Below are 12,813 nucleotides of genomic sequence, written 5' to 3'. Positions count from 1 at the left end.
TTCTCTGAAAGCTTTGACACAGTCTTTAGAGCCATTATAACAATCATATGGAAAACCACAAAAAATTAAAATGCTACCATATGAGCCCTTCTGTTTGTGAACTGTCCTCCCCTGTGTCTTTTTTTTTTCGGTCAGTGTAAATTCATCTTGAATATTTTAGGACCCTGTAGACCTCAATTCCCTACCACTTATAATTCAAAATTGCATCTCCCCCTGCCTTCTCCCAGGACTCTTAATTTCTCTTCTCTCTCCACCATTATTTATTTAAGCCTCCTAACTGTATTATTTATTTTAACACCATATCTGTATTATTTATTTTACTGTAGCTCCATAACGATATTATTTAAGTCTATAAAATAAAGCTTTCTCCCTTGAACTCTCTGTGCAAAATAAAATTGTATTGTACTGAAACACTCTTTGAAATGCCCTTCTTTGCCACTGGGTAATAATAATAACACTTTGCATTTATACAGTACCTTTCATCCTGGGATTATTTAAGTCTGCAAAAGCAGTTTGTCTGAATTCTCTATGCAAAAATCAAGTTGTATGCTAATATTCTTTGAGATGCTCCTTATTTCTCACCACTTGCTCATATATATATATAATATCTTTGTGCACAATGCTCTGTATTTTTCCTTGCATGAAATCCAAAGCAGTTCCCTCAGTGATGCTTACCTGTATAGGCGTGGCTGAGTAGATCTGGCCCTCACTTCCTACGAGGTGGAAGGGGAGCAAAAAGACTCTAACAGACAGAAAAAGTGGGGCAATCAGAAGACACTGGGAGGAAGTTGGCCCCTGGCTCTTCTCTGCCACAAAACAGCTTATCACAGCCTGTTTCCCCAACTACTAGCATGTATCAAGTGGACATTGATGGAGTTCTGGAGCTGAGCCTCCTGTTGTAAACCCTCTCTCTCCAAGTGCACACCCAGGACCAGCCCCTTCCACTCTAGGAACCTCTATGGTTCACCTACTCAGCGTCTTTCCACACCACCACCATTGGCGCAGGCTCTGCTCACATCTCAAGTCATCCTTCCCACCCATCCTCTCCACTGTCCTCCCTTGACTGACTCCAGGTCCACCTCCAGGAAAGAATATTTTAGCTTGTTAAAGTTGATGCAACAAATACAATAAGATTAATTACCTGATGAACAACAAGCTTATAGTTCTAGTGACTGGAAAATCGAATTTGCAAATGATGCCTTCTCATCACATCCTCACATAGTGATGACCTCCCATTTCTTTATTGTGTGTGTGTGTGTGTGTGTGTGTGTGTGTGTGTTTGTATGTGTTCACATAGTGTGCATGGAAGCATGTGCCACAATGATGACAAAAGGACAACTCTCTGGATTGGTTTTCACCTTCCACCACATGGATCTCCAGAATCAAACTTCGATTGTCAGCCTTGGCAGCAATCATGTTTATCCATGGAGCTAGCTCATCATCCTACTTTGGGCTTATTTCACAAGGGAACTAATCCCTCTCATGAGAGTTCCAATCTTGTGAGTTAATGACCCAACCAAAGACTCCACCTCCTAATACTATGAGACAGGGTTTGGGGTTTCTAATGTGAATTTTGGAAAAATATAAACCCACAGAACTCATCAAAATATTTTGATAGCCTTTTAGATTCTCCACGATGACAGCTGGTCTCTAGCGTGCTCCTTGGTATGTGCGGGGCATACTTGGTTATATTTTGAGGTCAATTCACACAATCTCACTCTATAGCTCTAGTTGGTCTGCAATTAACTGTGTAGCTCATACTTCAAATTCATAATCCTCCTGCCACAGCGTCCAAAGTGCTACCCACATATGGTTGTCCTGTTTTTTTTTTTCTTTTTGGACCTTGAGTTCCAGGCAACACATCTGGGGGCTAATGTATATTTATTTCTCACAGTTTTTCATTCTATCTTTTAGTAAACAAATTATTGCTGGTTTCATCAACAGATCTTCAGAGTCTTATGTTACTGTTCTCATTGCTATGAGAATGCCTGATAAGAGGCAACATAAGGATGAGAAGTTTGGAAGGGATGACTGCAGGGGCTTGAGGCAGTTGGTCATATTGCATCCATAGGGAGAAAGCAGGGAGTGGTAAACAATGATGTTCACCTGACTTTGCTGCCCTTCATTCAGCTCAGGACCAATTTACCCATGTCACATAACTTAATCTAGATGAACCCTCAGATGCATGCCCAGTTGTCTTGTAGTGAGTCTAGGCCTTATCATGTTAATAAGCAGTACTAGCAGGGATAGGATCTATTATATAAAAGACACCTGTGGTGGTTTGATTGAAAATGGTCCTCAAAGGGAATGACACTATTAGGACCTGTGGCCTTGTTGGATAGAGTAGGTGTGGTCTTGTTAGAGGAAGTGTGTCACTGTGGAGGCAGGCTTTGAGGTCTCATATATGCTCAAGCCATGCCCAGTGAGATGTCTACTTTCTGTTGCCTGCATATCAGCATGTAGCAACTACCTTTCCAGAACCATGTCTGCTTTCATGACACCAGATCCTGCCATGATGATAATGGACTGAACCTCTGAACTGTAAGTGAGCCACCACAGTTTCTTTGTATGAGTTTATGTTGTCACGGTGTCTCTTCACAACAATAGAAATCCTAATTAAAACAGCATCCTTTTTGGTCCTAAGAACACAGCCACAAACAAATGCTTCAGCAATCTCATAGCTAAAATTCTTATAGGGAAATATGTTCACTACCAGTCCATAAAACCCAGTTATAGCACAGCTAATGTATTCATCCTCTCATAGCACTGAACACAGCCTGGTGTACAAAGTAGGGAAGCAGAAAGTACTTTCCTTCTGATTTAAAACTGTGAATGATAAGGGTTTAACTGGCAGACTGCAATCCTAGCATCTACAAAGCCCTGAGTTCCACCCTTAGCACTACATAAACTGTGGATAGAGGAGCATCCCTTACAATCCCAGCACTTGGAAGGCAAAGGCAGGAGGATCATAAATTCAAGGTCACTCTTAGCTACATAATGATCTCAAGGCCAGCCTAGGCTACATGAAGTCCTATTTAAAAGTTTGTGTGTGAGAGAAACAGAGACAGACAGACACAGGAGAGAGAATGAAGGAAGCATGGAAGGAAGGAAGGAAGGAAGGAAGGAAGGAAGGAAGGAAGGAAGGAAGGAAATATAAGACTAATTTTAACCATTTTTAGTTCCCAAAAAGCCTATTGGGGCTGAAGGCATGGTTCGGTGGCTAAGAGCAAATGCTGCTTTTGAAGGGGACCAGAGTCCTGTTTCCAGAACCCACTTTGTTGGTTCACAATCACCTGTAACCCTGGGTCCAGGATATCTAAAGCCTCTGGTCTCTGCAGACACTGGCACTTTCGCGCTTATACATATATCCATACACACAGCTAAAAGTAAAATAAATATTTTCTAAAGATAGTTGCCTTTAGTTTCTAACTAGTTACCAAGTTCCTAACTCTCCTTAAGTGTTTTGTGCATGTAACTCTTTACAGAAGTACACCACCAAGAAGGGTCCACACACTCCAACCCTGCTGCTCTCGGATGACTTGGCACCTTCCATTGTCCCAGGTGAAACCAATGGGACGGTCATTCCAAGTGCCAGCACCATGCCCCACCAGCAGGGGCAGCCCACTAAACCACAGTGCCTCGTGCTTTCCCATCCTGAAGCTCTGATCTCCACTGTGAGTGATGTCTCTGTAAGGGGTGTGTCTGTCTGACCTCCCCAGCCAGAAGCTTCCTGCCTTGGAAAGACACTGGAGCAGAGGAAAGAGTGCCCTGTCTTCTGTGTTGGTAAGCCAGCCCCAGATGCACAGCAGCTTTCAGCTCTCACACTGAGAATCACTTTCATTTTATTTTTCCCTGCTCTTCCTCTTGCCTGCACCTACTGTATCTTCTCAGTCCTGTGTGCTCTCTGTGTATCATGCGTTACATCCTTTTAGTCCTTTGGTCTCCCCCAGGTTGCCTCCTCTCACTAAACGGGCAGGCAATTGTCGCTTCTTACCTTACCTCAACTCCATCATAGGTACCAAGAGGAAGACGGACACGGTCAGTTTTCAATAAACATGATTCTCAAGTCACAGGGTTTAGTTGAGTGGAATACATGAAGCTGTTACAATTGTCTTCATTTTAGTAGATGTAAAGGGGTATGAATCTGCTCTTCTCTTGCTCCCTTGATTCCTACCTTCTTTTTGCTCCTTTTCCTACAAAAAATACAGCACTTCTCCAAATCTTCCTGCCACGAGTCCTTCCTCGGAACCTTTTCAGGGCCCGTGGTTACATGAAAAAACGAATAATATATTAAGGGACAGACCAAATTCCTCTTCATGCAAGAGCACACTCTATTTAGGGAGATGTACAAGAAAGAAAACTAAAATACTATGTGAAATGGCATGGGATGAGTATGAGGTCCTAAGGAGTACCCCAGTCTTCTGAACTAGCTTTGCCGAGGCTTTCTGGCATTGTGGGCTGGTGACAGAAGCCGGCCGACAGAACACACCAGGCGAGGGAGCAGTCCAGAGGTTCCGAGGCGTGTGAATAATGCTCAAAAGCTACAGCGGTTCAGAGTTTCAAGAACTGGGTCGGACAGACCTTCAAGAACTTTCTAAGCTCTGCTAAAGAGTGAGGACACTGCCCTGAGGTTATGAGGGCATCTCAGAACCACCAAAAGGAGAGAGTGGTGTGAGCACGCCACTGCATGCTGGAAGGAAGCCCAGGGGAACTGAGGGAGGGGTGAGGGATAAGACCTGTGAACAAAATAAGAGAGGATTTGTTTATTGAATACTGTTAAAATGTTTCTAAAAATAATTGTGAATGTAGAAACCATTAGAGATGTCCACAAAAGGAACTGCTAATGCCAATAAACCCCAGCAAGTTGGATACAAAATCAACATATTCTATACACTGAAAAGGAGCAATGTGTTACATTTCTTCATTTCTTTACTAACAATGAGCAACCCAAAAAGTAAATAATAAAACAATTTATTGTAAAAAAAAAAAAAAAAAAGAAAAGAGCCAGGTGGTGGTAGTAGCCTATGCCCTTAGTCCCAGCGCTCTGACTACAGAGACAGGCAGATGTCTGTGAGATCTCTGTAAGCTGGAGACCAGCCTGGTCTACATAGCAAGTTCCAGGACAGCCAGAGCTGTGCCGTGAGACTCTGCCTTGAGAAAAAGAGAAGGAGAGAAAGTGAAGGAAAACTGAAACTAAACTTAACCAAGAAAGCACAAGATTTACATGCTAAAAGCAAAAGGCTATCCCAGGAAAAAAAATTTAAAATACAAGTGAAAGGACATGCATCTCGTGGTCATAGAGTAAAGGCCTCTGTGCTGTTAACATGCAAACTATTATTCAAAGTGACTACAGACTTAATGTGGTCACTGCCCATTTCAAAACTCAATGGGAAGTCATATAAAAACAGAAACTGAATCACTCTATATAGTCAGAAAAAAATCCAAGCAATCAAAACAATTTTGAAGAATACTGTGAGCCTCAACATTTTCTGATTTCAAAACTCACCACAAAGCTACAGGAATCAAACAGTGCGGGGCTGGCAGGATGAGACCAGAGACGACGGCAGACACAATGCACTCATAAACCCTCACGTGTGTGGCTGAGTACTTTCTGACCAGCATTTCCAAGACCATTCAACGGAAACAATACAGTCCTGAGAAGAACAGACTGTGGAGTGCTGAGCCCAAAATGGAGCATACATGTCACACTCTACCCCAATCCAGGCTCAGCAATCTTCTCCCAGGAAGAGGAAACAGGAATATTACAAGATCCAGAGGTGTCTCAAGACACAGCGGGGCAGTCACAGGCATAGACTGACAGTTGGCGTGACGGCAGGCGCAAGGTCTGCCAAAACTCAAACACCCAGCATGGAGAGGAGATGTGCACAAAACACCACCCCTAGGTGAGAAGCTGCTAACACCGGTAATTGTCGGGAAAGGCATTCGTCTTTAAGTATGTGGCCCCCAGCTGGGTTGGCTACACTCTGGAGCAGGCCCCACTCCCTAAATTAGTTAAGCAACACAACTGGATTCTATGGATTAAAAATAAAAAGATGAAAACAGTTGGGTAGACATTGAGGTGAATGTCAGTGTGTGGATCTGTGGATCTGAAAGGAGTTGGAGCAGTGGGGTGAATATAATCAAAACACATTACATGAAATTTTCAAAGAATTAGTAAAAATACAATTTCAAAATATAATAGTGTGGGGAAATATTCACAGGGGGAAAATGAAGTCAGACCTTTACTTTATACTATGTATATGAAAATCTCACCCCAAATCATGCAGTCTAGAACTATTTTATTGCGTTAGAAGACAACTAGGAAAGTTTTATAACACTCGATTTCTCAGCGGTTTCTTGGAGATGATACCCAAAGCACAGTGATAAAAGTGAAACCAGAAAAACTAGACTTTCCATTGTCCGTATGCATCAGAGAACACAATCAATAAAGCACACTGGCAGTTCATACAATGTGATGAAATATTTGTAAGGACCACGTCTGATAAGAGGTTAATATCTAGAATACAAAAAGTATCTCTACCACTCGAGAAATGCTTGACTGAAAAAGACAAAGGACCAAAATATTTCTCAAAATAAGGTCTGCACACAGCCAAGAAGCCCATGAAGATAACGTTCCTACCTCTAATGCTCAGAAAAATGCCAGTCAAAACCATGGTGACAGTGCAGACGGAGTTCAAGGCCAGTCTAAGCAATGAAGAGAGACTCTGTGTCAAAACAAAGAGGGCAGAGGCTACAGCTCAGTGGTTGACTGTTTAACATGTTTGTTACCCTGGGTTCACTCACTACAGGAAGAAATAAAGCTTTGTTTTTTAAAAATGGAGAAATTGGAAATTCTGTGTGTCTGTGCGTTGGCAGGGCGGCTGTGGAAAACCATCTTTCACACGTCCTCAGAAATAGGATCCCTCTACGGTGCAGCCATTTCACACTGGGCTTTGAGAGACACACCTGTGCTACCCACTGCTCCTCTGCCTGGACACAAAGCCAAGTAAAGTCTTGTTCTTTGCTCACAACTTCAGAGTTTCCATCCCATGGTTCCTTGGCCCCGTGCCTCTGAGGAAAGGCCATACGCTATGGTGCAGAGCATGTGCTGGAGAAAACTGCCTCATCTCCAGACATCCGGGAAACAGACAGAAGAGAAAGCACCAAGGACAGCATTTATCCTTCCAGGCTGCCCAGTGGCCCGTTTTTCCAACGATACCCCACCTCCTAGTTTCTACCACCTTAGAAAAAGGTTATTAAATCATGAGCCTATCAATGGCTAAACCAATAATTAGATCAGAGCCCTCATGATGCAACCACTTACCAAGGCATTTCACTGGGGGGCAAAGCCTCCAACAAACACATGAGTTTTCAGGAGACACATAACATTCAAAGCACAACCCCCAAGGAGCTGAAAGCAGGGTCACAAAAAGGCACCTGCGTAGTCATGTCCGTAGTCTCGGGGTTCATGATAGCCAAAAGGAAGAAACAAGCCAGCCTATCTACTGACAGATGAGTAAATAATTAAATGGGGAAGCCATGGAGTATTAAGATGACAGAGATTCTAACACATCCTAAGAACATTGTGCTCGGTAAAATAGGACAGTCACTATGATAAACACTGCCTGGTTCCACATCTATGGAGTACTAAATATATGAAACAGAAAGCAGAATGGTTGCTAGGCACTGACATGGAGGGGAGTTGTAGCTTAATGGGCATAGTCTCAGTTTTCGAAGATGTAAAGTTCTAGAGATTGACTGCAATGCCGTGTGAATGTGCTTAGCACTGCCCAGCTGTGCACTTAAACATGATTAAGAGGGTAAATTTCATGTTGTGTGTATTTTACCACAATCTTTAAAAACTGTAATGCCTTTGAGGGAAATTTTATTTCTCAAAGAATGCTGCTGGTGCTCCGTTTTGTTTCCAGATCTCAAGACTGGGTCATTTTATTCTCTTGTGTGATGCTCAGCATGCGGCTGACACTCTCCTCGGAGTACACAGAGGGATGGACACCGCTGTCCAATAAAGGGATGATCTAGGATCTCCATCACCGCAGCTAAGTGCCAACCATACAGGATGGCTTCTGTCTTGACAACGAGTAAGCCAGTACATCCCCTACCCCCAGGCTATGGTCAGTGTGTCACTGAGGAAAGCCAAGGTCGAAACTCAAGCAGGAACCTGAAAGCAGGAACTGAAGTAGACACCAGGGAGGAAAACTGCAGTTGCACACTGGTTTTCTCTCCCTTGGCTTGCTCAGGTTTTTTCTTATACAGCCCAGACCCACCAGCCTCGGGAAAACACCAACTACAGTGGGATGGATCCTCCCACAATTCAGATCATAGGCCCAATCTCATCTGGGCAAAACTTCAGTGAAGGGGCTCACCATCCAGGCGACTCAAGCTTGTGACAAGTTGACAAAAACTGCCCAGCACGGTTGCTGAAGGCTGAGTGTGCCTACACTTCCGCAGAAGGGTAGTCCACAGCTGGACAGTCTCAGGAGTCCACCATGGACAATCAGGAGCTTGGAAACAGCAAGGTAGACTGATGCCCCTAGCCGGGGCCTCAGAAAGGCACTGAGCATTTTATAATGAGCATAAATGGGATTGAGAATGGGAGAGTTTCCTAACAACTCTCCAGATCCTACAGAAAAAACCGTCATCATCTTCCAGGACTTGACTTCCCCTTACAGCCTCGCCTAAGAACACATGGGGCCCTGTTCCAGCCGTGGGATCTACTGCTTAGATCTGAAAATCACACAGGTGGGTTTCCTCCTATGTTGCAGCCTCCAACCATCCCAGGCTACAGAGGCTGTTTGAGGAAAGACAGACCTTTTAGGAAAGACAGATTTCTTCAATAGACCAGTGTCATGCATCAAGTTTCCAGAACTGCGGTCGAACTCACCTCATAGTGAGCATAGCATCCTCCTCTGGAGTCATGGGGAGAATCAGGAAACACATCAGGCAAGAGAGTAAAGATTCCAGGCTCTTCCATGTGTCTGAGGGGTTTTAGGACCAGGAAGAACAGTAGTCTATTCAGTCAGATCCTAAAGCAAGGGCTGTCTGACAGTACAGGTCACAGGGCCACTGAGGAGTGGCTTTCTGAAGAACTGAATTCAGAATTGATTAAGTAACGGGGCTATTTATTGACTATTTTAGATTTCATAGAAAAGGAGAAAAAAATCCACTATGAAAATGAAATTCTGTCAGTAACCCCAATAGGCTTGCCCACCAACTAACGAGAACAAGGTAAATTTGAGCTCAATTTACTCAGATGGATAATAAAACTTTCAATTATGGCTGCATTATTTGTTGCTATATGGTTGAAAGATTAGGTGACAATATGCAAAAAATAGTTTCTTCATATTATAATATTTAGTAATGTCATTTTATTTTTTATATGTTTCATTAAATTGTTTTGTGGCTTTATTATCTACCCAGATGCACAGCCCAGAAATACAATTATTCAGATTTAGAAGCAATAAAATTTGGCATGCATTTTCTCGTATTCAGAATTCCTGCATGTTAAAAAGAAATTATAGCATTCTTCCCACATTGCACCGCTCTGAGGCCCTCACAGACCCATTCATTAACCAAAGGCATTACAGAAAGCACACCATTTAGGTTAAAGGGCCCTTCGGATAACAGATATGCAGGCACAGAGCAAATACTTCACTGTAGCCCCTCCTTTAGATTATGACAATAATAGAGGCAAACGGATTCGCGGTCCCCGTAACGTGCAGCTCCGTGATGGATCCATGAAGTGCGGGGGAGCTCTGGTTGCAAAGCAGCAAGCACACAGAGAAAAGCAAGATGACTACAAAGCCGTCTACAACTATGGGGAAGCAGGAGTCTCACTTCCTGGAGAAAAAGTGATGGCTTCCTGGGGACTTGTATTTCAGGTAAGCACTATAATAAGTCAGAGTCCTGAGCACACTTCCATGGCACATAGAGCATTAGATGTGACAGTGGGAGTTCAGGGACAGAGGCCCAACTGCCCAGCAATATTCTTCCACAGGAAAGCTACAAATTTTTTAAATTTCTAATAAAATATAAACAAATACCTTAGGGTTCCTTGTCTGCCATTATCACTCCCATATATGTTGAACAGGTAATTATTTGAGATCATAGAAGTCAAATTTCAAATGCATTAGGATATTGACACCAGACTATGAAAGAAATGTCAAAAAAATACTTAGGAATGCATCATCAAATTACAATCTTACTATAGAAAAATAGGAATTACAAACCAGAAACACACGCTTGTATTATATTCAGGCTACGCGTCTTTCGTACCGAAATCTAAACTCTAAAAAATGAAACTTTTTGAACACTGGTGTAATACCCCAAGTTGAAACTCTACATTTTAGTTTATAAAAGAATTGAAAATACATTATTTTTAGACCAAGTGTAAGGTGTATATAAAACTCAAGTTGTGTTTAAACTTGGATTCTGCCTCCAATATATCTCAATACGTATATGTAATTATGCTATCCCAAAAATTCTCAAACCAAACTCATACTTTTTAAATAATTTACCCACATAGAGAAGGACTGATAAATAAGTATTAAAAGAACATTAAAAGAACTGCTATAAGTTCACCAAAAATGATCAAACAAAAAATACAGAGAAAAGGCATGGGCAATAGTTTTGTAGAAAACACATATGAACAGGATACATTTGATAGCATATCAAAGAAATGCAAAATGAGTTACTTCTGATAGCCATTTGACTGGCAGAATTAATAAAGGCAACAGTGGGAATGTTAGGGACCACACAGACACACAGGAGCACCCAATCAGTAAGAAACTGGTAAGCTCTATTGAAAAAGAATTTAACATTATCTTAAAAAGTTAATCATATATCCTACAACATTATGTTCCATTTATAGATATGTGTTCAAGAAAAAGAAATCCCAAATGTATATTCCAATATGGAAGTACAAAAGTGTTTGCAGAACCTTTCTCAAGAACCTGGAAATACTCCAGATGAGGATATAGATTCTAGTGTGCGCCACAGTATGGTATTGTGAGATACTCAAAACCAATGATGCAACAGTGTGCCAGACTCTTACTAATATAATGATGAAGATTAGAAGATGCATGCTTTTCTTTTCTGAAAAAAAATAGCTAAGTAATGTAATGCTGCGAAGTGTGTAGGCTATGCTTTAAAGCTGACGATGGATATGAGATGGGGAAAAAAACCTGACTAGTTCTCCTGGGAGAAGAAAGCAATGAGCCATGAAAGCTGCAGAGCAGGAGAGCAGGCAAGCTACTGGCTGGCTCCTACAGCTTGTGACGTCATAAACACCCATACAGAAGAAAGCATAGCCCACCTATTCACTGTGATGAGAGGGTTTCGCGGAAGGAAGCTTAACCCGAGTGCAAGTCCTGAAAATGCTGTGGGGTAGCAGCATTCAGGTCCCTTTGGAATGTGCGTGCATGTGTGTGTGTGTGTGTGTGTGTGTGCTTCACATACATGATATGAGTTGCTCTCAGATGGGCAATTAAAAGTTACATTATTATAAAAACGATGGTTAAGACATTTCAAGGCATCCTGTGCCAAAAGCCATAACTATCAAAAAGACTAGGTGGGCTCGGGAGATGATAAGCTAGTAAAGCACTTACTGCACAAACAGGAGGACTTTCACATGCATCCCTAGTACTTCATAAAATCCAAGCATAGAGGTCTGAGTCTATAATCCCTACACTGGGAAGGCAGAGACAGGAGGATCCCAAGGACTCAATGACCTGCTAATCTAGCCAAAGAGCCCCAGGTTCCAAGATCCAATCTCAATAAATAATGTGAAGATACAAGATATTGACTGTTAGCCTCCACATACACACACATACATGTATACACATATACACCACACATATTATGTACATGTGGCATGTGTGTGTGTTTGTGTGTGTGTGTGTGTGTGTGTGTGTGTGTGTGTGTGTGTGTGTGTGTGTACAGGAGGCCTAGAAAAGGAAAGAGAAGGCACTGTGGACTCAGATCATAGATATCACTTAGAGGATGAGGTTTCCTCTTGGATGAAAAAACAGTAGAGGGTGGGTAGAGGCTTGAGCAAGACAGAAAATATGTGCATGGTCTTCTTCAGTCCCCAGAGTTTCTAATGTACCTAGTGAACACAAAATATTCATCATGTGTCACTAATGCATTACCTAAGCCAAGAACAACTGACCCATAGGGAAATAATCCTATCTGAAAGCAGAACGCCTGGCCCCATGTTTTTCATCTGCGAGAATAACTTTAGATAAGCATTTGTATCCTGATGAACCACATCTATAAAATAGGCTATGTGAGGAGGAAGGAGGAAGGAGGAAGGAGGAAGGACTGAGACCCTCACAGACAAGCTATTTGATCTCTTCTCCTATTTAGATTCTAGGCAGGACAAGGGTAATCTTGCAAAGGGACTTCATTTATGTCATCCAAGGATCAGAACACTGAACAGAACAACAGTTCCTAGCTGGTTGGTTATCTGTGGCCTACAGGCATGGCCAACTAAAATGTTCACATATTTCAGCATTTGAAAAGCAAGATGATGAGATACTTTGTGAATCCTCACTAATAACCTTCTCAGCTACCTGGAATTAAAATGCTTAAGTGAGGTGATGGGATATGTATATGTATATTACTTCTCTTGTGAGCAAAAAGATCTGAGTTTGAGTCTGTGGAGCCCACATTTTTAAATGTGTTGGTACCTAGCACGTGGGAGGCAGAGATAGGTGGATCCCTGCAGTTCTCTAGCCAGCCTGGTTTACTTGACAAGATCTAAGCCAGTGAAAGACACTATCTAATAAACTGAGA

Source organism: Mesocricetus auratus, unplaced genomic scaffold (genome assembly GCF_017639785.1).
Source record: "Mesocricetus auratus isolate SY011 unplaced genomic scaffold, BCM_Maur_2.0 Super-Scaffold_100015, whole genome shotgun sequence".
Lineage (NCBI taxonomy): Eukaryota > Metazoa > Chordata > Mammalia > Rodentia > Cricetidae > Mesocricetus > Mesocricetus auratus.
The sequence above is the reverse complement of the archived record's forward strand: the minus strand, read 5'-3'. Positions refer to the sequence as shown.